This window comes from Mycteria americana, chromosome 2, assembly GCF_035582795.1.
Source record: "Mycteria americana isolate JAX WOST 10 ecotype Jacksonville Zoo and Gardens chromosome 2, USCA_MyAme_1.0, whole genome shotgun sequence".
NCBI classification, from domain to species: Eukaryota; Metazoa; Chordata; class Aves; order Ciconiiformes; family Ciconiidae; genus Mycteria; species Mycteria americana.
In genome coordinates this window covers 20,154,612-20,177,482 of record NC_134366.1, presented here as the reverse complement: position 1 = coordinate 20,177,482, position 22,871 = coordinate 20,154,612, and the positions used below count along the sequence as shown (strand labels likewise).

Sequence of the window (22,871 nt, the reverse complement as noted above, 5' to 3'; positions counted from 1 at the left end):
AACTGCACTCTCTTTACTCCCCAAGGATGCTTTCTGGGCATTATAAAATGAGATTTCAATTTTGCAGAGCCCTGAGTAAACTGCGACAGGCCCTGTGGAGCTTGGGACCCTACTTTGGGAACCGCTGTCTTGGATTTTAAATGTGAAATCAAGATAGCATCTGTTAGCATTTAGTCTGGTATTTAGATGAACTGGATTTTGGTATGGAAACCCAATTAGTCTGAGACGGCACTCCTTTTTCTCGTATGAAATACAAATCTTCATGAGCGGAATAGATCTGTAACAAATTTTATTGACCTTTTTGGAGGTGCAAGCATTGCCAGGGTTAATTAAAGTATTGTCACATGCTTTCCCAGGACAGGATTTCAGTATATTGGTACGTTTTCATACCTTCTGCGTATATGGTAGGAGCACTCACTGCTAATCAGATGGCAGGTGGCCATGAGCCATCAAACGCCTCTCTCTGCGATTCTCCCAGAAGCATGTTCAGTTTTATTTCCCTGCTTCCTAATGGAGGTTTCCTTTGCCAGATAACTTGTGGAAATATTTTTCCTGTGTTTCTCCATACTTTTCCCAATAGAGAGTATCTTTCAATTTCAGCTCTTTTCCTTTGTCATGTTGACCCCAACACTGCTCTTTCTGGATTTCCTGCACGCTTTGTTTTTCCAAGTTTCCGTTTTCAGTTTGTGATTATTCTTTTGCACTGATGGAGCATCTGCCCATAATTTGCATTTCTCTGTTGTGAAAAACCATTTTGTTACATTGAGGCTTTGAGTCAGGGATGAATTCCAGTTTAGTCTGTTATTCTCAAAGATGACTTTTGGTCTTCTAACTTCAATGCCTGAATGAGCAGCCTGGGCTCCTGATACAGCAAATAAAACCTCCATAGAGGAGTCCAGAGCACTTTGGTCTTCCTGATCATGGATCAGATTGTCCTAAGTTGATCAGGGGCAGGGGAAGGTGTGTCCTCAGGAAGGACTTTCTTTGTCTCTTGCTTTTTATGGAAGGTGATCATTCTGTTGTGTTGTTACAATTCTTCTGTCTCACATATGAATATTAAAAGGCTAGATCATGGTTTCTCTGTTTCTCAAGTCTATAGCAAGGTCAGAAAAAGATAAGAGTAAAGGATTGCTAAATCTAGGAGTGGCATGATGTATTGAGGATGGCTGTGATTACCCATCCAATGCTACTGAAAATCTTGCGGAGAATTTTTTGGTCAACATAGTCTCCAAAGAAGAGTCCTGGGAAGGTTGTGTGAAGGCTGAAGTGCTTATAGCACAGCAGAGCTTTCAAGCTTTATTCTCAGATCCCAGGGCGAAGGCATGGGCCTCACAGGGACGATTCTGGCCTTCCACCCTTCTTAAGATTATAAGTGATGCTGAGGCTGCTTTAGCTGGGGCTGAAGCACCAGCCCCTCTTTGCTGAAGCACCAGCCCCTCTTTGCCAAAATCCCTTAATGATACAGAGGGATCTCTAAGAGGGAGTCTTATGAGCTGTTGTGCAAAGCCCCCTTCCTTAGCCTTTAAGAGAGGAGGGGATCTGGTCCAGGCTGAGGAAATGAAGAAGAGACAGAGAACATTGTGTCTTTAAAAAAAAAAAAGAAAACAAAACCCAAACAAACCCCCAAAATTAAGGACCCCTCTATTTTCTCAGTTACTGAACTCAGCAGTCTGACAAGTGGGCTAATGCCCACCTTTCATCATTGCTGTAGACAATGCTGATCTCAGGGTCTAGCATATGGTTTAGCTATTGATTTGGCTTCCATTTAATTGAGATCTTTGAAATGAGATTGTTCCATGCTGTGCAGTGCACATTTATACAGCCACTCGGTAAATATTTTGCCTTTTCCTTGCCTATTAATGATAACTGCTTGGAGTAAAGCTGTCAGGAGGCCATTACCACCTGAGCCTTTTTGTTGTTGTTGTTGTTTGTTTTCTGATTGTTGGCCCTATCTTATGGGGTGAATTCCCAGATCTTGCCAGGCTATGTGGGGCTGATGTAGAACTTTTCATTTAACATTCACGGCAAAGGCAATCTGTCCACTATTGCCCTCCATAAAGTGTCACTGGTTTATTTACAAGATTGGCTTATGAAAATACACATACAGAGTGAGTGAAAACTTGTTTCCTTACTATAAGTGATCTTAACAAAGAACTTTCCGGACTTGAAAGGCAAGGCAAGTAAGCATTATGCTACGATTTAGGTTTCTGCAGTAGGAAGTCTTTTAAAACAGCTCATAGAGATCTTCTTTCTTAAATGGCTGTGTTGACCTTTAATAAAGTGGTAGCCAAAATTTTGGGAGGGGGGTTGTTTGGTTGGTTTTTTTTAGTTCGTGAGGGTGTTCCTGCCTGTAGATTGAGAGTTGCTTCCTTTTGCTGTTGAAGGCTGAGGTTGAAAAGGAAGACTTACTGCAATCTATTTCAAGAATAGTCTGAGGAGGAGGAAATTCCCTTCTTGTTGCTAATAGCTGATGCAGAACGCTCTGCTGGAGGAGGAGAATAGTTCAGTAAGTCTTAAAAAATTTATATGAAATTTTGATTTCATGCATCTTGTTATTATCTAGAAATGTAATTGTCTGTATTGCAAACATAGTATGTTTTACCTTCTTTGTTAAGGGGTGGAGGAACGGTGGTATTGTGTATACCTTTGAACTCAGTAGATACTAATTTGGTGATATAGCAAGGGTGAAATGTTCAGTTAGAAAAGAAAACAATAGCAGATCAGCTACCGCTTGTATCACAAAGCATCAGCCTAAGCTGATGAGGTACCTCTGAGAGACATTAGCAGTCCATTTCATTATCCAGGAGCTTGGATTAAGAGAGAGAGGTAATTTTGCCCATCCATGCATCTGTAATGAATCTTTTCAGATGTTTCAGGTTGCTTTAGGGTACTTCCATCAACAATTTAGAATCAAGGGCCCTGTTTAAATATCAATAGCAGGGCAATCCAAACCTCCCTCAAGGCAGAGCTAGATATCCTAGGTGAGCATATTAGAATGAGAGTGTTTGTCTAGATGCATTTCTCTTTCACTTTAATCGAAAGGTGTTCAAGGAATACTTAATTCTGCACTTTATCCAGAAGTGTGTGCTGTCATGCTGGAAGCAGACAGCACTGCAGGCTGTGGGCAGCAGACCTGGGTACGGAGGCGAGATGAAAGCCCTTGTGCTCCTCCATTACACGATGAAGATGCTCCTGCTGCAGCGGGGTGTGTGCGTGCTGAAGCAGTGGGACCCCCTGAGGTCCCCTTGCCCCCTGCGCATCCCCCACGGGGCTGGCTCAGGGAGGAGGCAGCTTGGGTGAAGTGAGGCAAAGCCCAGCATCTCAGCCAGCTCTGGCGTGGTCCGTGCCTCCCTGCCTGCTCCTCAGCTGTTGGTAGGAAGTTTGTCTTCATCCCAGTGGCTGGGAATCCACTGCTGCTGATGGGCCCCTTGTAGGAGCTGTTATACAAATGCCAAAGAGGCTCTGCACCCCAAAAGCCTTAAACTGTTGAAAATTCACATTTGTTCTCCTTTAGCTGCCCCTAGGAACTGAGGTTTGGTAAGCAAATGAGGGACTTTCTCAACCTTTTGTGCAGCAGAACTCAAAAGAAAATAATTAATTAAAAAAAAAAAAAAAAGAAGAAGCTGGAGATGAAAGAAACATCTTCCACCAGATAATTTATCAAAGTATTCTCTGCAACCCCTTTCAAGCCAAAAATGTTGCTGTAGGTGTGAAGTTAGTTTGCTCGTGAAGCTGCTTGTATTACCCAAGCGTGCCACCGTCACCCACTGTCCCTGTAACATATATGCTAGCCTTCGAGAAGAGACGCATTCCGGCATTGAGCGTCTCGTTCTATCCCATGTTCTGCTTTGGGACCTGGCCAGGTGGGGCTTGTTTTCACTTTTATCTTCCACAGACAGTATCACCTGCTTTGGATTTCTTAGAGATCTCTGTCAGATGCGCGTGCCAAAATGTGAAACTATTAATGTTCGTTTCATTCATGCATCCGTTTAAGAAGATTATTACTACTTTTAAATGTAAATTAAATATTCAACTGAGAGAGGATTTCTGAAATCAATTTTAAAGTATCATTTATTATCTTATGAGTAGTAGCCTGAAACCCATACCAGAATTCAGTGGACCGTTATACCACATGCTGTACAGGAAATTCTCGCGCCTTTCGATACAGTTTATAATTTAATTGATGATGAGCAATATAGAGAAGGAGAGATATGCTGTAAAACATACAGGTGTAGCTATATCTGTTTGTGCATACAGGTGTATATATGGGATAGTTCAAAGTTTAATCATGAATAAATTGAGAATGCCAGATATCTTCCAGCCTATCTATATGAATTTATACAATTTTTGAAAAGTGTCAAATAACTAAAGGTTCCAGCATTTTCTTTATTTCACTTTTCTTACATGACTTTCTTTTCCTGTAACTCTGGGCCTTTGTATTTCTTGCAAGTGAAAGCCTAGCTTTCAACTTTTAAACTATATCTTATAGACAAATTTCAGGAATTCACGTGCCTTACTTTCATTTTTATCCTGCCATTGGAAATCCTGAAAGAAAATTGGTAATTTGTCTGTAAAACATGTTGGGTGCTTTTAGTGTGTTTCAGGTATTCAGAAATTTTACAATTATCTCTTCCTTTAAATAGAACTGCATCTGTTGTCATTCCAGGTGCTGAGAAGTGGCATTGTAAGGCAATTCTTTTTGTACTCTTAAACAAGTTTCCATATGACAGTACTTTGAAAGTGTTTTTTAAATTTGCTACATCTGTGTCTGATGTTAAAAGCATTAAAAAACAGCCAAAAACCAAGCCCTCCTAATGGCCTCAAAATGCAGAATATGTATACACCATATATATTCAAAACTGCCTATCTTTAATTTAAATAGCAAACATAAAGCATAAATGCCCCCCTAAGCTTTCTCCACAAGCTTTACTGCTTTATAGACTTTCTCTGCCAAACGTCTTTGTTCTTGCTTACAGTTTCCAAGTCTGGGCAGAGACAGTTGTTCCCTTCCACACTCTGACCAGAGCTATTTGGATGTCACCTTGTCTGCAGGGTGGCATGGCAAAACACTCGTGCCTCTTGCTGCAAAGCCCGGAGCACCTGGTGCCCCACACCTTTGCACATTCTTTAATCAACCCAGGGCCAGCACAGGCAGGGCTGCAAAGGTACGGTGGCACTGCAGAAAGATCCCCAGCAGCCAAAACCCACCTGTCTGTGGTGCAGAAACATTGGGTTTAATTTAGTGTTGGAGAAGCAGCGCAGGTGGGGGTGAGCTGTGGCAGCAGTCTGTAAGCAGCGTCTGCAAAATGCCCTTGTAGAGCAGGCTGACCACATCACTATGTGGTGGTGAAGTAGCAGAAGTCACAACCTGGCACCCGGATTGAGTGGTGGTGGTTTTGTGCAAGGTATGTGATATTGCGAAGGGACTTGCACTGAATTTAGGTAAGGGTGGCAGAAGCTGTTAAGGCCCAGCAGCTGAGTGTCGGTAAATTAAGCCAGCAGCAGGCTGAGAGACTAGGTCAGCAGAGCAATACTGGTTTAAAACTTAAATAAGTGCATAGGGTTCATTAAAAAAGAAACCTTAATTACATTTTAATTTTTTACCTAATATGTGTTTAGAAGTATTATATTGTGTGTAAGTAAATTATGGTGTCTTTTTAGGAGTCAGTAAGGCCTCATATGTGTATAAAATACAAGTTAAAACACGTTAGTAAAGTTATGTATATGTGTGAACCACATTGTGCAGATATTACCAAGCTACGTTAAATTTTGCCTTGACAGTTTAGTTTTGCCCAAAAAACTTAATGTATTGGGTTTTCAGGGGCTTTAAGTCAAAGTCAACAGAATTTTTAGGTTGTAATTTTGAAGCAAATTGTGATTTTTATACAGACTGGTAAGGTTCAGCATGATAAGAGGAAATTCATCCATCATTGGAAACCATGTGAAAATGAGTTTTACTTATTCGTTGGATTTAAATTGATTCTCTTTTTATTTCTGTGCTTATTGATTAATTTAAAGTATAGGAATAAACATTACTAGGTTATATTACAGTGGCTAAATCTTGACAATAGTTCTGTAGGAAACAGACCATGTAAATGCAAAATCAGAATTGTGTGTTTTCCTAAAGTGGTACCATATGTTAGTTGATTAACAAGTTGTAGGGATATTAGAAGATCTTGGCTGCTGGTAAGAAGGAGCATCTGTTTTCTTAGTCTTTTATCTAATATGTGTAAGGACTTTGCCAAGTCAAGTTTAAGCTTTTTGTTTGTTTGTTTATTTTTTGGTATATCAGCTATAAATTCCTTGAGAATTTTTCTTTCCATGGGCAACACTAGTGCGTTCTTGGGGTTTAAATCTAACCCCATCCCTGTGAAGAAAATGCAGTAATGTTAAGAAGTAATGCAGAATGTCCCATGTGTGGGTATTTTATATGAGCAGTTCAAAATTTTTCCAGCATCACAGCTTGTATTTGGTGTAAGACTTTGTTTTGTTTTGTTTTTATCTTCAACCAGACATCAACCCCAGTAACTAAAGAGCGATTATAAAAGTTGAATTCTCCTTCAGAACTTAGCAGTTCGTAGTGATGGCATTGCAGCGAGTGTGCAAAGTGCCAAGTGTGCACGCCTGCATGCATCATCAGTGTAACTACAAAAACAAGAGTCATGAGTTTTTACAGAGTAAAATGTACCATCTTCCACTTAAGACCTCTTTTGAGATCTTAAGTAGAGTTTAAGTGGTTAATCAGTCTTACTATACTGGCTTGCAGCAGATTCTCTTGTGGCTTAACCAGTTTTGGGGCTGTGGTGAGAGCCAACAAGTTTCACATGTTTTCATCCTGAAAACAAATGAGGTCTGAGAGAAAGACTGGAGGTTTTAAGTTGTTTCATGCCTGCCTTATAGAGAACTTCTACTCCTCTGTGTTTGAGAAGATCACAGTTTGAGGATTCCCAAACATGGCATCTAACTTTAAACAGACTTTAACTTTTCTTATCCAGGCCTGATAAAGTTTTTGGCCTTTTCTCTCCGATGGGGATCTTACCTTAGTAATCTGCTTTGATGTGACTTCAGGCTTGGGTTTGTGCACAGCACTTTGCTCAGAGTTACCTGGGAGGAGAAGGCTGAAGCAGGAGCTGGCTGGCCATTAGATGCTGTAGACCAGCAAGGACAGATCGTGTGAGCTCTCTAGAGCTGCGCTGGCTCCCTGTCTGCTGAGTCCTGTGGTGTTTCTGATTTATGCAGTGCTGCATTTCAGCCTGTGTGGTTGGTTTTGTTCCAGCGGACAAAAGCAGTAGTTGAGGTTAGATGAGGCTTCGCAAGCCTCAGACTTAAATATCAAGAGACTTTTCTCCTGCTCTGAGGGAACCTGAGCACCTTGACCCTTCAGAGCTGGTGCGAGCCTTTGGTACAAGGAATAAGTACATCAAAGAAATAATTTCTCTCAACGTGTTTTCAGTGGGAGACTCAGGCCTACAGAGTATAACTTTGTTTTGGATCCAGATGTAAACTGGCTGGGAATGTTTCTGTTTTGTTTATCTGTCTGTTTTTAATTTGATTATGTATCCTCTGCCACGGGAGAGCTGTCTTACAAATACAGCCAGAGAGACCTCTCTAGGAGCAGCCTGTCTGCATTCAGCATCTCTCTCTCCTTTGGCGCTCCCACTCTTTCTGCTAGCTACAGTGCTGTCAGAGTCGGTCCTTGCCTTGCGTGTGTCTGGCATAGCTTCACCCTCGACGATGATTTCAGGAGCTGCACAGTTACCGCCGAGCAGCTGAGCCGGGGCAGAGCCGGCCGGGCCCCCCGCCTGGGCGCTGCCAGCCCTTCGCCTGGGTCTTCCCCTTCCCCTTCCCTTCCCTTTATAAAAGGCCGCGCCCCGCATCTCAGAAATACAGCGCGGGTCCCGCCTGGCTGCGACCCCCGGGGCGCTGCGGCGGCCGGGGCTGCCCAGGAGGGGGCAGCAGCGCCCCGGCTGCCGGCCCCGCGCTGCCCCCTGCCCCCTGCCCCCTGCCCGCTGCCCGCTGCCCCCTGCCCGCTGCTCTCTGCCCGCTGCCCTCTGCTCTCTGCCCGCTGCCCCCTGCTCCTCTGCCCACTGCCCGCGGCACGGCTCCCGCCGTCACCAGCCGGAGGGAGCGCGTAGGACGTGCTTCTGTGTGTTCTTCTTTTGAGGCTCCTTTTGCTTCGTTGAGGATGAGCGGAAAATGCAAATTTTACAAAGATCTTTAAAAAAAAAAAAAAGTGGTTTGCATGTTGCTAATATCTCTATTGGCAAAGTATGATTTCTCTGTTTGTCTGATTTCCCTACTTTCATTAGAAGGCTGTAATTTGAAGCTGCGAAGGAAGTTTTGAAACAGGCAATGGGTGGAGATCAACCTATTTTCTCAGTGCTTTGGGACTTTCCATGGTAGGAAACTGTTTGTTTAGTTTTGCAAAAATTGCATGTATTTCATTGGCAGGACTTTGAGCATAGCCATCTGATGACCGCAAAGTGAAAAGCTAGGACAAGTCTTAAGACAAAGTAGCAAGACAGGAAGCAATTTCCTTCTTCTGCTGGGCTGTGTGCTTTAAGGGACGGCAGCTTCAACTCCTGCAGGAGGTGGGTGCTCGCTTTCCCTGTAGGTGGTCACACTGGTGCTGAACAGCCTTCAGCTGTTGGAAACCCCCAGCCCACCTCTCTGCCTCTCACCGGTCCAACTATCCATTCTGTCCAGCTACCAACAGCTTTGAAGTCTCAACCTTTTAACTATGCCTTCATCTCTACGTACTGCCAAAGCTCTTCTTGATTTCTTTTCCGCGGGGGGCTCTCAGGGGAAAAGTAAGATATTTTGTCAGCAAAATATGTTGATGATGACAAGCCGAGAGATGAGGGAAGAAACAGCTCAGCAGGCAGTCGCAGCCTGCGCATGTGTGTTTGCATGAGAGGAAGAAGTGTTACCTTCTCTGCGTGGTGCCATATGCTGCACAGACCTGCGATCTCGGCGCTGCTCAGCAGAGCCCGGTGTGGATGCTGCGATGTGTCTACATGGCTTGGGGTCAAAGTGTAGAAGGAAGTGCTGTTTGCAACTCTGCTGGCACAGCCACAGCAACTGCTCATGAAGTGTTACGGACAGAAGTTTAAGAGCAGGCTTCATGCTTTGGTTTACAAAGCCTGGCCAGGAGTCATGCAACAACTCCATCTGGTATGGGATTGCAAACAGAAATGTAGTGCAAGGGAAAGACAGACAGTCGTCAGCCTTGTAAAATGGCATTTTATGATGGTGAGAGTCTCCTTAGAATATTCTCGGGGTTATTTGTTTTGTTTCAAGAGGGAAATGTTTGAGAAACAGATTGTCTAGTCTGCTGGCAGCAAAACAGCATGACAAAAAGTGTTGGGCAAAAATAGAAATAGGAAATTCTTCATACAGAGAATCTGGAACATGAGTCTAAAATTTAGGATTAAACATATACTTGGCTCTTGAGGAAAACAGTCTACATGGGAATCACTCACTATCTAAAACATTGTGGAAATGTTAAAAAGAGTATTAGAAGATATTTCCATGTATAGACAGTACATGTTTTTCCAAATGAAAAATTAATTTCATTTTATTCTCAGAACTATTTAAGGAAGTGTAATACCATCCAAGAAGCCATATGTGTAGACGTTTTCAAGAGACCACCACTACCTCCAGTGGAGAGCTGCCCACTGAACAATCAGTGCTCTGCTCTGCTCTGCCTATGTGTGAGTCACCTCCTGTAACATTGGCCCTATACGCGTTGGGCATTTCGTGTAATATGTATGCTGCTTTACAGTCATGGAGAGATGTCTCGGGAGACTAAATCACCCTACCTAAAATAGGTGTCTAGAATGAGTGGGATGAGTAACCTTCAGCAGGTTCCTGTTTCACCCCTGTGGTTTACTAGGTGAATAGCTTACACTAGTTGCTTGTATTTTTGATGGCTGAGACTAGGTGAGGTGCAGCAGGTTGGCTTCCCTTCAGAAGAAGGAAGCTCTGGGATTCTTTGGTGGTACCTAAGGAGAAGTCCCATCATCTAGAAAATAGCACTCTGATTTTCTCTTGTTTGCAGTGTCAATATTGCAGATGGGTGTAAAACAGCTCTAGAACAACCAGTACTTCTGCCAGCCTGCAGCCACCTTTGCAGGTGCATATGCAGGGGCCCTGGTCTCCAACAGAAGACAGATTTGGCTGCTCTGTCCAAACAGCAGTATGCAAAGGTTGCTTGTGCAAGGTGTTGTGAACTGTGTGTGCTCCACACCCATGAAGCTTTTGTGGGGTTCTTTTTAACCACTTCAGATTTTCTGGGTCAAGAGTTACTGAGATATATCACTGTATATCGTGTCATATGCGCATCACTTTGAAAAAAAGTAGTTAATCATGCAAATAAAATGTTTACAAAGAGTCTTCTCTAACATATCCCAGTGGCTCCCTGTTACTGCAGTAGCTCCAAGTGCTTGACACTCCTTATTAGTCTGATATGTCTCTGCAGTTAACACAGAAGTACATAATCTCAGGTATGAAACTGCCATTGCTTTCCTGCAAGTTTGATAATTCAGTAAGAACTGCTTTCTAAAGTACTTGAAAATCTAATGAGATTTTGGATAGGCCTCTTTCAAGTCAGCCAGTCATAACATTCCTTGAGAAATTGCTATTAAAAAGTTTCTTACTGTGCATAGCTGCTTAATAAAAGGTGTGTTATTCTTTGCCCTTGAAAAATCTCCTGGCTAACAAAAAAAAAAAAAAAGCTCTCCTGTTTTATTGGAGCAGGAAAGCAGGGAGGTAGGTAGACATCTCAAGGTAGGGAAATGGTAAAAGCAAATTTCCAAAGAACTACAGGGACAAAACATCTGATGCCTTCATGAGAGGTTCTGTGCGGTAGTCTGGGCAGATACTCAGATTTCATACTCCTAAATGAGCAAATTGCCAATGATCCTACTGCTACCAGATCCCAGTACTACGCTGTGGAGTACTGCGCACTGATCTGCACAGCCTCACCTGCCCTTAACCTGGGTCCCATATCCCAGAAAGATGGGGAAGGGTGAGGGAGGCTTGGTGCCACTCTGTGCTTCAGCCTGAGTCATGGCACCTAAAGTCCTCCAGAGCGGCCTCTCGGTAGTGGGGAGTTAATGAGGGAGAAAAGATGATCTCAGCCCCCCAAAGCTGTACAGATCCCTTGCTCAAAAGGTTTAATAGTGTTCTGACACTTGGTGGTAGCCAGAGCTTTGGATGCTGATGCCATGTAAGATTTACCCTGCGTTGTCTGCCACCTCTGTGGAATAGCCGAAGCACTGCAAATTCATTCTCTAGCTTCCACTACACTAACTTTCCTGTGTAGACAAATGTTTAAGGCCATTTTTACAATAGATGAGATGATATGACTTAACATATTGTATGCCATTCATTCTTTCCCATATCCTCGCTCCAGGAGGAGATTTCCGTATGATTCTCGCTACACAGCAGAGTGTTTTGATTAGGTCTGGGGTTGTTATTTTTCTGTTGTAATGTAAGTGCTTCTATTTCTTTATGTTTAGCATGTATGAGAAAATGTTACTGTCAGTGTTAGGGCTTCTTGTACCTTGTCAAGTGTAAGAGCAGTTGTAGCAGGTCAGACCAGAGGTCCAGCCCAACAACCTGTCTCAAATGGTGATGGTTACCTAGGGAAGAATACAGGATCAAGGAGAGTACGTAGTGATACTTCTGGAATATCCTCCCAGCTCCTAGCAATATATGATTAAGAGATACCGCGAAAGAAACCAAGGATTATGTCCTTTTTTTTTTAACAGTGTTCAGTGGAATTTTTTTCCATTAACTTGTTTTTTTATTTTTTAAAACTCTTGTAAACTCAGCAACTGCAAGAAGCTACAGCAAGAAGTTCCCCAGCTTACCAGCACTTCCATAGTGCTCTGTGAAATTAATATTCACATCTATGTATTTTTGAATCATTAGCCTACTTGTTTCATTTGATGGCCCTACAGTCTGTACTGAGGAAGACAATGAACGGTCTTTCCCTATTCAGCTTCTCGCTGTCACTCATGTTTATAGACCTCAAACAGATGCTTGAGTCATCTGTTTTCAGAATGGAGAGTCCTACATAATTTAGTTGTTCCTTGTACAGAAACTGTTCCATAACTTTGATCATCCATGCCGCCTTTTTCTTAACATTTCTATTTCTGCTGTATCTTTTTTGACCTGGAGTGAATTAAAACTGCATGCAATATTAAAAATGTGGGTAGGCTGTGGATTTGTACAGTAGCAAAATGATATTATCTGTCTTGTTCGCTATTCTTTTCCTAGCATTTTCTAACATCTATTTGGTTTTTTAATCACTAATGAGCACTGAGCTGAAATTTTCATAAAATGGTTATAACCTCAAACTCTCTTTTTGAGTGGTAATAGTCTGTTCAAAGTCAATGTGCATCACTTTACATTTATCTACATAGGATTTCATCTGTCACTTTACTGCCTAGTCAGTGAATCTTGTGAAGTCTCTTCTTCATAATCAGCCCTTGTCTTTACTTCACTGAATATCACAATGTTCTCAGCAAGCTCTGCCACCTCACTTTTACCCTTTTCCAGATCACTAATGTTGAGAGCTGCCTGGACCAGTGCATTCTCTGTGGTGCCATTGGTAATCTCCATCCCCTGGGAAATTTGCTTTTTGTTCCTACAGGCTCTTTCCTATCTTTATTCAGTTTTTTATTGATGGGAGGTTCTCCTCTCTTTCTTTCTTTACCAAGGGATGTTGCTACATGCCCTGTGGAAATTCAGGGGAACCATTATTTGCTGGCTGTCATGTGTCTGTTCTCTCACTGGCTTGAGAAATGGAAATGCAGTTCTTGCTTCTGCTTTCCTCAACCCATATGATCTTGTGTTTCAGGTTCTCTCTGCAACATTAAATTATTAATTTCACAGGACCACATTTGGGTTTTCCTACTTGCCTAACATGTTGTCCACATGCAACCTGTCAAGAGTCCTCTTGGGGAGTGACGTATGCTGCTTTCTGAAGTCGGGGGGAAGTGTTTATGGTTCTTATTTTGGCTCCATCAGCAAAAGAAAATTATGAGCGATAGTGCCTCTGTGGCTGAATTTGTGGTTTATTGAAAACTGTGGCAGAGCCCACAAGATGAGGAGAGAAAATAATGTCTGATTTTAAATTTCAGCTGTTGGCTGCAGCTGCAGCTTTCAGAAAGCTTTTCAGCCTGGTTCCTGCCCCATTTTCCCCTAGCTTCCTTTTACTGCAAAAGGAAGCTGAACTGCAACACTGAACAATCAATGACTTAGGTTTTTTAGTATGCAAACAACTTAGAGTTTAAATGGCATGGCTTTGAGCATAGTTATTATCAGATGTACATTATTTAATAAGGGGCTGAAGATAAAAAAATGAATTAAAAAATTTTTGTAAATGTGTAGCAATGCATTAGATGTTTTAAAAAAAAATAGAAGGTGAATTATGTAAGCTGTGTGCAAGGGGCTGAGTTTTAATGTTTGTGTTTTACTGAGATGTCACTCCCTCAATGAACTAATAGCCTCAGAATTCACAGATACTTATCATGTATTGAATAAAGCTGCTATATTCTTACAACTGGTGACAACTTCTGCAAGATGAAGGGGAATTAGTCTTTAACCAAATAAAGAATCCCTGCGGCATGGCAGTCCCATGCTGATGAAGACAGCTGAGGAACTGAAAACATGCTACCTTTCAACAACTGAGGCTTTATTCATGTCTTGGAAACACTCCTGAGATTTGCATGGAGCTATGAAAAAAGGTATTTAGTGATGATTTGCAAAGCACTGCCACAGTCTCAATGTCTGTGACTGAAATCAAGTACAGTGTAAGACAGTGTTGAAAAAGGACCTCATGCTGCCCAGGAGGCCCGGTGCGGCCTTGTCCTCAAGAGGAATATTTCTCAGACTCTTGAAGTCAGAAGACCACCCAGTCTTTTCCTCGCAGGGTGGGGAAAACAAACAAATTACCTTCCTTGATGGTTGGGAAAAGAAAGTGATTGATAATTACTGTCTGTTGCATTTTACCACCTAATTGTGGTATTCAGCCTGTATTTTCTGGCTGCGTTTAGGCACTTCTTTAGAAAACTATTCAGATTTGATTTAGGTGTTTCAAGTGATGTCAGAACTGTAAAGCCCTCTGTCCTAATTTCCATTCTGCAGACCATCTTCTGCACTTAGGTTTACTTCTGTAGTCCTGGATAGAGGATAGCTCTGGATAGAGCTTCTCTACCAGGATCCAGCTATTCTTGATTTGAGCTCTTACAGCAAGACTCCTTGCAAAAAAGCAGACTAAAAGCATTGAATGAATACCACTCATGGGTTGCAAACTCATCCTTCGCTTACCCAACGCCCTCTTCCAAGGGCATTCCTGCATTACTCTCTGCTGTGAGAGAGGATTTATAGGAGCTTATAAAACTGAAATGGGGGTATGTAAGTAATATTGTCATTTTGTCTCAAAGAGATTTTGATACTTCTTTCCTTCCAGCACTTTGCCCAGAATTTCCTCCAACTGGTAAAAGGATTTAGATATCATTCCAGCTGCAGTCTTCAAGTACTATCTTTTAATGGCAGTTGTAGAGCAAAAAAGCAAAAGAGGGGAAAAAAGTGTGAATTTATCACTGGACCTTGTTATGTTAATTATGAACGATTAAGGCAATAGTATGAAAATCATAAATAAAATTGAATCAATCACAAAGTTATACTTTTGCAGATGAGTCTCGGAAATCAGAGTAGTGGAGTATATGCATATGCAGTAAAAGCTGTCTATGTCACCAGTCAGTATTCAATAATCTTTTCCTTTGGAGTGAAGAAAACCTGTCATTGTCACTACTTACTGCCTGTTCCCTATCCTCAGCTATGCCGCATGTAAAGGCATGTGCTATATTATCAGACATATTTGTATATCTCAGTGCAGACTTGCAGCTTGTGAAGGGAGATAACTAACACAGTGTCATTTTATGTTGTCAGTGGAGAGCTCTCCTGTGAGTCATCACATTGTTTGAAAAGTTTTTGTAAGAAGTACAAAACAGTTGGAATTAAATTGTCTTGGGTTATGTATTTATTCATGAGAGAGACAGGCGCTCTACCTCTGAATAAGCTTAAACCTTGTATGACACCTTTCTCTGCTGACATTGCTTATTCTTGCCTTCACCCCAGGCAATTCTGTGTGCTTCTTGGAGCCTGATGAGACGGATCACTGTTACTTTTTCTCCCTTTTTCTCTTCTGCAAAATTGTTGCACAGAAGGAGCGGACTTCCCCTTGTAGGAGAAATAGGATACGACACCAGAGTCATGCCACTGCAGCTCGCTCGGTGCTTGGACATTTTGCCCTTGCCAAACCCGAAGCATGCTCTCCCTTTTCGGGAGGAGGTAGCCGTGGGCACAGGCTCCCTGTCCTGGCTAGGGAGAGTGCTCCAGCCTCACCCCCCTTTCCGTGTGCTGTCGTGCAGCATTCAGCTGCACCAGTGTTTTCAGAGGTAAACTTAGGTCACGTACCCCTTTATTACTGTTGGCATATTAAGTTCAAAAGAATAGGCTCTGATAATCCTGCTAGTTGTACTGCAAGGAGAAGATGGGAATACTCGAAAGAAAGTGAAGAGAGGCAAAGCCCTGTTTTCCAAGATGAAAGCCGAGGCCGAGGTATAATGCAAGTCTTCAGGAGCTCAGCTGATGCGAGTGATTGAGGAGGGGGCTGTGAGGTGGCTTTCTCGCTGAGCGCAGGTCCTACAGCACTGGTGGGTCTGGCTGACAAAGGGGGAATAAGTCTGATCGCTGGAAACTGAAGTTAAGTCAACTTTACCCTGAAGAAATAGGAAGTAATTTCTTAGCACTGAGGGTAATTAAACATCGGTCAATTAACCATAAGATAGTCTATGAAATGAGAATGGGTATATTTGCAAAGCCATGTTAGCCCAGGTGCAGCAAGAAAGCCGATATTACAGGGGTGGCTGTTGCAGGGTGGAGGGTCGTGGCAGTCCTGCTGGACGTGGTGTGCCCGAGCCCTCAGCTCCGTCAGCCACCTTCGTGGCCTGCGTGCTGAAATGCCCTCAAATAACGTGCTTGTAGCACTGGCAGCTCTGTATTAAAGACAGCGATTATAATCAACTGCCGTGCTTCAGCCTTTCCGCTGGTAATGTGCAGCGTTCAGGAGGATTTGCCCCTCTCCATGTACATCGGGCTAGGTATGTTTCGAGGTGCTTTTCTTTTTCCCTTTAGGCTTTTTTTCATGCATAAGAGACTGACTATGCTGGAGACAGTGACTGGATGTGTGCACCACAGCTTTGAGGTTAGGATAGTTTTGTTTTGTTTTTTTAAGGTGGATGTCTGATCTGGGAAATTAAAGGCAGAGGAAAGAACTTTCCTCAGGGTTAAGTCAGTTGGGAGCTTGACGTCCTTCACTTTCTTATGCTGATCATCTGGGTAGATCTCATTGCATGCGTGGTGGGGTCTGAAACAAATGCTAGTGCAGATGCACCATTGGTCTCCTGCGATCAGTAATGTCTTCTTCATCTCATTTAAGTGTTTGGTCTTTGTGTGAGGACCCCACGTCAAATGTAATGGCTTGTGATAGATGGGAAGTTGGACAAGATAATCAAATGGTCCCTGTTGCCCTAAAGCTATGAAATCCTAAATACTGAAGAGTGAATTAATAAGCGTGTGTCCCAGCAGAACAGATTGGGCAGGCCTGAGAAAGAACAGGAGGGCCACTGCTGTCAGCTCTGATTGTTTTCTTACTAATCAGCTGTCTTAACGATAGCATCAGCATGGTCTGGGAAGGTCAGAGAGGCACTTTTGAAGGAAGGGGATGTACATACTGTTGGAGAGGTCATTGATATATTTACAAGTTGGAAGTTCTACATGATCCTCTGCTGTTACATCCGCCTTCAGGAGCTGGTGCTCTACAAGGAGTAGAAACAAAAGCTTTACAAACAGCGACCTGTGACCATCCATGCTGGGTTAGAAATCAGATCCGCATGGAAACAAAGCTGTAAGAATTTATTCTGCTTGTCTTTATCTCTTTTCAGACATTCAGATTGTCACTTGCTGTGTAGTACTGCCTTTGTGGCAGGAGAGAGGGAGAAACTGTAGTAAGAACAATTAAAAATGCCCAACTCCTTAAGTCATAGTGGCGCTGACCTCTCCCATGATTTTACTCTAAGTCTGAGAAAAAAATTTAGTTCTTGCCAGTGACATTGTGCAGAAAAATCAAATATATGATTGGGTACAGCCCAGAGATGAATAAAATGAATAGTGTTCCCAAAAAAGTGGCTTTTCAAGAAAGACCATCATCATGAATTGTGTGAATGCTGTGGGCTGGCAATACTGGTACCATTGTGTTAATTCCTAATCATTATTTACTAATTATTTTATTTAAACCATTATTTTGTGGTAGAATATTTATCAGAATTGCCTGTTGATAAGTAAGTGCTTATGGTAATCACAACGTAACTTGAACTATTGTATTATTTCTGGACCCAGGCTCCATCAAAGTACGCTTTGTATTTCCTATTAATTCAAGCAGTCACCTGATGATCTTATAAACTCCATGTGTACTGGGTAAGAGCTGAAATAAAGGATCTCTCATGATTCTTTTACAGTATAATTGTACTTTGCGGAGAGCAACTCTTGATACCTTTGATCACTAAAGCATGCCGCCTCGTACATTTACAACCAGTTCCTGCAGACATGCACAAAACCAGCAATAGTCAGTGTTTCAGGCATTAAGTCTATTCTTCTGGCACTGCTAAAAATTTGGGCCAATTTGAATCCAAATTCTCACCAGAGCTCTGTTTGAGTGAATTCATCCAAAACAGAACTTATCAAAACCAAAATGCTTTACGCTGGGGAGAAATAGAATTTGAATGTAGAGCAGATGGACTTGAAAGTGACCTTCTCCCCTCCCTTTCTTCCACCTCCCTCAGAAACTATTCCCTACACTGTTCCTTCCCACCCACATACTGCTTTTTATTTGATTAAACTCTAGTGATTGAAATTTCCACGATGTAAGGCACATTTTGCTTTCACAGAGTTATTTGTTTGGTACCTTACAAAACCAGATGTTCCTATTTTCTATTTCTGTGTTTGCAGGCTGATCTCATTCGTTACCATAGGTGATCCTGTATGGGAAGCGTGATGTGTGAAGGGCTGGCCAGGCTGGCAGGCGCGAGGAGGAGCTGTAGCGTGCCAGGGTCTTCAGTTCAGTTGGCTGTGCTGGTGGCAATGTACTAATATTAATGTTAGCTTGCTATGGTGGGATGACAACAACGGGGGGTAAAAAGTCTGAAATAAGGTGTTGCATTACACAAGTCAAAAACATGTATCCTGTAATTATGCTCATTTAGCTCTGTTCCATCTTACCTTGGGCAGCGGGAAGGGAAGTCATGTTAAAGTATATCTAAAGTTAGCTTTGTTGGGATTGGTCCAAATTAGAGAGGGAGATAAAGTTATGGATGAAGGAGAAGGATCACCTTTTTTTTTTCTCCCCACTTGAATGTTAGCACTTCTTTGTGATGACCACAGTCCTTTTTCTCAGTTTGATTTAGGGCATGCACAAGTGTTTACTGCTTTAAGACCTTTTCATTTATTTAAAAAATTGGAGGGGGAGGAAGGAAAGAAGAAGAAAACTTGGAAAACAGAAAACCTAACCTATTTAACATGATGAGGTGTCCAGGTGTGAGAGTTGTGAGCTTGAGCAAAATGTCTCTTGGAGTGAATGGAGGATGCTCTGTTACTTGGAGATGCGTAAGGCACTTAACAGCACAGTGCTTGTCGGCGGGAGGCGGGCTGGGACACTGCATCCTTCTTTGTACCTGAGAGCTGGGCGATGCCAAGTGGCAGGTGATTATAGCTGCTCCCCAGAGCTCCATTTGAAATGGAATTGGGAAGATGAATGTATCTTCTGCCCAAATATCTCATATTCAACCTCTTAGTGACTCTTTTTAATAGTTGTTTTAGTGATTAAGGCTGATGGTGGCTCTTGGCACCGCTGTCAGTCTCTGAACTTCTCTGAAGAGCTGAAACCTGTAGGTGTGACAAGACATGATGAAATTCTGTTGTTGAGATGTGTAGAGAAGCTCAAACTCAATTTTCTTTTTTGCTTCAGCTGGAGTGTTACCATTTCACTCCTTTGGCTAATTTTTCCTCATAAGTACGAGAGTTAACTGAACTGGAATGTACAGAGTGTAAGTATTGAAACTCTCCACAGATTTTTAACAGCAAAGGTAATTTCATGATAAATAATCCCAGAGGTTGTATTAGATTGTTTGTCATCATAAATTTTAAAATCAAGGTCATATGTTTTCCTTTAATTTAACCACTGACTAGTTTAACCACTATCCTTGCATTAGAAATAGGACCCATTCTTTGAAATCCCTTACTAAGCAGATGAGACCAAATGATCATGAAGCCCCCCTCCCCATCTTAAAAATCTGTGATTCCTTGTTGTACAATACCAAATCAGTAGACAGTTAATTTTAAAACAGTGTAAACCTCTTCCCCCGCCCCCCGCAGATCTACTTGCATGGATTCATATCGATAGACCTCAGAGATTTTTTTCATTTGCTTGTACAAGCTAGTGGCTAGTATTATGTAATCTTTGATAATATACTATCTGAACATAGTCCTTTTCTTTTAGGAGTAAGTCTATTTTAGTTTTAAGCACTGAGAGACCACACAGAGACCACAGTGAACTCGCTGAGCACAAACAAGAATAGAGAGAGATGTGCTCAAATGAACTGCAGCGCTGAAGCTGCTCTCTGCTGGCCGAGGTGGAAATGAGAGTTTCAGTGCTGTTTTTCCATAGTTCGTTAAAGTTACTTTTTCCATTTCAGATCTGACCAGTTGGTAGCGAATGGCCACCTGCAACTCCCTGGTGTGGAGGGGAGGTTGCCTGACCCACTGGAGCATCCTCTTGATGCTCCCCTCCTTCAGGGAAGGCCCGAGCGATCTTGGGCTGCGTAATGGCTTGGAGAGGTGCTGCAGTGTGACCCACTTGAGTGCTCATAATTCCTCCCAGACTTCTGCCTTACCACTCAAGGTCTAATGTTTATTTTGTTTCTGGACTATAGTAGGCTAGACAGTGCCAGGCTGGTTCCTGCAGAGAGCATCCATGATGTTTTTCTCAGTGGCTACATGATTTCACATGGACATTGAGCCAGGTCTTTAATTACGGATGCTTCTTCTGATTTAACTATTAATAATTAACTTCCCAGTTTTTTAGTTGTGAATAATTGCTAGAGCCATGGAGTCATTGTTGTATATTATAAGTTCGACTAATTGAGTGCAGCCACTGTTTGTTAATTGTTCCTTTTACGCACATGCTAAACCCAGAAGTGCATTGTTTTGATATTGATGGGTCCAGATCTGAGCACAGTAATTAAAAGGAGCCGCTGTTATTGTTGATCCCGCAGATAAACAAATGCTGATTGTGTGCTGTGAACTGGTTAATCAAGTTTATTTAACTTGTCGTTAGTGATTCATCCCAGTGACTGTGCTGGGGAGCTTTTCTTTGAGCCTAACAGTATAATGGTTCTGGCTGTCTCCAGTTTCTCAGCTGCTAAAGGAGTTTCACTAATTCTTTTAAATAGACTTAGGTAACATCTTAAGGAATGACATTGTTACATAGATTAATTAAATCCAGTTTGGGACCAAGGACTTTTCCCTTAAAGTGAGGACATGCTTTCAGACCTTGCTGTCCCAACTGTTCCCTGTCCTGAGCAGCAGCAGAGGTGATTATGCTTCCTCTGAGGCTGGGTGGGCTCTTTTGTTTTGTTTGATTTGGATGATACTGAAGCCTGCCATGTTTAGTCTCACCTTTTGCCAATGCTCTTTAATCCCATTCGAGAGACTACTTTGGCAGCCTCAGAAGTTCTCCTAAGGTGACACCCAGTTTTCAAGTCACATGTCCACAGCTAAATAAGCCATTTGTCTTAGATCATCTCTGCATTTTGGGGGTCCATGTTGCTCAGGCCCCTTAGCAGCTCCAGCAATACCATTTACTGTCAGTCTCAGCAGTGGGAGCATCTTGCTGTGGCCATGAAAGCAACAGTTTCAGACCAGGTTGGCACCTAGTTGCTCACTAGGACACGTCAGTGGGGCAGTCAAGAGACCAACTCTCTGTCTTGTGCTCTTGGCCATGGAAACTAATGGTGCTGGCTAAAAGTGGATATTTGAATTTTAAGGATTTTTTTTTTAATTTTTTAGTCTTAAAGTAATTTTCTAGGTTTTTTTCCCCCACTGTGGATGGAGGTAAAGCCTCCTAAGGGCTAGACTGCATTGATTTTGATCTTATTAAGGCTCTTGGTACAAACTGTACTGATCTCCAGAGCTAACCCTGGTTTTGTATAAGGCTGCAAAACCACCTTCCTTTTAGGCATTTGTAGGCAAGTATGTTTTGTGCTTTCCATTGCGTTATTTCAGGATAAGGTCTTTTAAAATGCCCTTAGTTTCCTAATGCTCAGTTTCTGAGCCCCATGTACAGGTAATGTCTTGGTACAGCTTTCATGTTGCTACTCCAGGCAACTGCACTGGCTTTCTTTTCCCATCAAGGGTTTCTGAGTTATTTCATATTTCTTGAAGTTGGTGGTGTTCAGTGATCACTATTCCTGTAAGACCCCTCTTCTCCTTCCAGCTGGCTGTGAATATAAGTTGCAAGAGGCTCATCATGCTTGTCCAGACTCTCGAAAACCTCAGTGTTAAAGGCACATTCCTCCCTGTCACAAAAGGCAACATCAGATAAGTGGGATGGCTGGCCATCACTTCTTCTCCTAAAATAGTCCACAATCAGAATGAGCAGGAGTAACCAAGGCCAGTAAAAACACTACTCTAAATACAATATGTATCACACTGTTTTCTTCATATTGCAGGGCAACTATAGGAGTATTCCATTGGGAGCACTGTACTGCAGACTTTAAATAGCAGTGCTAATGTTTAGATTGTATTTTCATCTTTTCTATGTTTTCTGTGCCAGATTTCTGGGACCTTTGCCAGGTTCGAAGACCATATAGAATTAATTGCTAAAAGGGAAAATAAATATTTCTTAAGTGCTAGAGAATATGTATGTCTGATCTAAAGAACAATAGTTTTGTTCATTTATCAGTTGTTAATTGTAATTTACTCAAATGGTTTTTCTGTCTGGAAGGGGGAGGATTGGAGCATGAGGAGAGTGATTCTCCTTGAGCTTCTGTATTGAATTTATATATACACAAAACATTTCTGCATTCAATAATCTAAGCAGACAGGATGACATTTCTGCCAGATAGAGATGTAGAAGGAAACGTAGGGGAATTTTCCTAGCCTGTCTGGGCTGGGTGGTTGAGAGGTCATTGTGAGCAATTTAGCTGATGTTATATTGAAGTCAGAGTTGAAGAAAGCTTGGAAGACCAGATTATGCTAGGTCTGTTTAAAAAGACATCCAAGATATGAACTGTTACCTAGTGTTGCAGTATGAGGTTGATTTAAATGAGAAATTGCATATTTTTATTAATACCTCAGTTATGCTTTGTTCTTAACCTAATTCAGAAGTTGTCCGTGGATAAACTTTCTGGTCTTGATGCTGTAACTCAACACTCAGTTTGTTCCACCATCTCTGGCTCTGCATTATGATTTTGATAGACTAATTCACTCTGATATTCTCCACTAAATCAACACATGTGGCATCTGCTGGAATCTGTGGGATTTGATCTCATCCTTCTCAGCCACATTATTTTTTGCCTCGCAGCCCGGTGGATCTATTGATTCTCATGCAGGCTTCCTGCCTCCGATCTGCCAAAAGAGAATTAGTTATATGTTTCTATATGCTTTGCTACTGAGGCTTCAAAATCCCTCTTAACCGAAGTCCCTGTTTACATATTGCTACCATTCATTTTTATTGGCTT

At 42.1% G+C, this 22,871-nt stretch overlaps 1 protein-coding gene across 7 annotated transcripts in view; it reads left to right on the top strand.

The window, feature by feature from the left end:
• The window catches only part of KIAA1217 (KIAA1217 ortholog), a 372,206-nt gene that overhangs the window by 163,371 nt on the left and 185,964 nt on the right, over positions 1-22,871 (top strand). The window contains exon 1 of one of the 7 annotated variants that reach the window (XM_075492657.1): positions 8,498-8,591. The exons of the other annotated variants lie outside the window; for them this stretch is intronic. The gene's annotated coding sequence lies outside the window, so the exon portion shown is untranslated. Of the gene's footprint in view, positions 1-8,497; positions 8,592-22,871 lie in introns of those variants that run through there. 7 annotated transcript variants of the gene reach the window in all.